Source organism: Nomascus leucogenys, chromosome 22a, assembly GCF_006542625.1.
Source record: "Nomascus leucogenys isolate Asia chromosome 22a, Asia_NLE_v1, whole genome shotgun sequence".
NCBI lineage: Eukaryota > Metazoa > Chordata > Mammalia > Primates > Hylobatidae > Nomascus > Nomascus leucogenys.
This window is the reverse complement of record NC_044402.1, coordinates 71,185,902-71,187,684: the sequence shown is the minus strand read 5'-3', so window position 1 is coordinate 71,187,684 and position 1,783 is coordinate 71,185,902. Positions and strand designations below refer to the sequence as shown.

Genomic DNA, 1,783 nt, shown 5'->3' with positions numbered 1-1,783 from the left:
AATCCCAGCACTTTGGGAGGCTGAGGTGGGTGGATTGCTTGAGTTCAGGAGTTTGAAACCCCATCTCTACAAAAAATACAAAAATTAGCTGGGTGTGGTGGTGCATGCTTGTGGTCCCAGCTACTCGGGAGGCTGAGGCAGGAGGATCGCTTGAGCCCAGGATCAGGAGACTGCAGTGAGCCATGAGAATGGCATTGCACTCCAGCACGTGACAGAGCGAGACCCTGTCTCAAAAGAAACAAACAAACAAAAAAAACGAAAAAAGAAAATGATAAAATCTAGCTCTAGGCCATTTATACAACACAAACCTAAATCATAAAGATACAGAAATATCCTTAAAAGAAGAAAATGTGCTTTCCCCTGGCTGGCAGTGCGGAGGCCGCACGATGTCTGGAGTTACTGTAAAAGACGTGAACCAGCAGGAGTTCGTCAGAGCTCTGGCAGCCTTCCTCAAAAAGTCTGGGAAGCTGAAAGTCCCCGAATGGGTGGACACCGTCAAGCTGGCCAAGCGCAAAGAGCTTGCTCCCTACGATGAGAACTGGTTCTACACGCGAGCTGCTTCCACAGCGCGGAACCTGCACCTCCCGGGTGGCGCCGGGGTTGGCTCCATGACCAAGATCTATGGGGGACGTCAGAGAAACGGCGTCATGCCCAGCCACTTCAGCCGAGGCTCCAAGAGTGTGGCCCGCCGGGTCCTCCAAGCCCTGGAGGGGCTGAAAATGGTGGAAAAGGACCAAGATGGGGGCCGCAAACTGACACCTCAGGGACAGAGAGATCTGGACAGAATCGCCGGACAGGTGGCAGCTGCCAACAAGAAGCATTAGAACAAACCATGCTGGGTTAATAAATTGCCTCATTCGTAAAAAAAAAACAAAACAAAACAAAAAAAGAAAATGTATATCAAGCAGAGACTAATCTAAAGAAATACGGTATAGCTATATTAATATAAGACAAAATAGGCTATTAGACAAAAAGGCAAAAAAACCCCACACCCAACACTGGTCACTACATAGTGATAAAAGCTTAAATCACCAGAAAAATATGAGAATGATAAACTTGTTTATACCTAATAATAGAGCAAAAATTATCCAACTACAAGAGAAAATTGATAAATTCACTGTATTTAGAATCAAATGATAACAAAATAATATGTGCCAAACCTTGTAGTATATGGTTAAAGGGATGCTCATAGGGAAATATTTATTCTTAATGCTACCATTAGAAAAGAAGAAAAGCTCAAAACTAATGATCCATGTATACAACCTGAGAAGTTAGAAATAGGAACAGCAGGCCTGGCGCAGGGGCTCACGCCTGTAATCCCAGCACTTTGGGAGGCTGAGGCGGGCGGATCACAAGGTCAGGAGATTGAGACAATCCTGGCTAACACGGTGAAACCCCATCTCTACTAAAAATGCAAAAAAAAAAAAAAAAATTAGCCGGGCGTGGTGGCAGGTGCCTGTAGTCCCAGCTACTCGGGAGGCTGAAGCAGGAGAATGGCGTGAAACCAGGAGGCGGAGGTTGCAGTGAGCCGAGATCGCGCCACTGCACTCCCGCCTGGGAGACACAGCAAGACTCCGTCTCAGAAAAAAGAAAAGAAAAGAAAAGAAAGAAATAGGAACAGCAGACGAAACTAAAAAAAAAAAAAAAGAAATTTAAGTAGAGGGAAGGAAATAATACATATAGAAAGATAAATTAATGAAGTAAAAAATAACCATACAATTGAGAATATTGACAAAGACAAACATTTTCTGAAAAGTTTAATGAAACTGACAAACATCTGCTA

At 44.1% G+C, this 1,783-nt stretch overlaps 1 pseudogene across 1 annotated transcript; it reads left to right on the top strand.

Annotated features, from left to right (window-relative positions):
• Positions 1–349: 349 nt before the first annotated feature.
• On the top strand, positions 350–871 carry LOC100589424 (annotated as a pseudogene). Its single transcript, XR_001114236.2, has one exon. The product of XR_001114236.2 is annotated as a 40S ribosomal protein S19 pseudogene (transcript).
• The last annotated feature ends 912 nt before the right edge of the window (positions 872–1,783 follow it).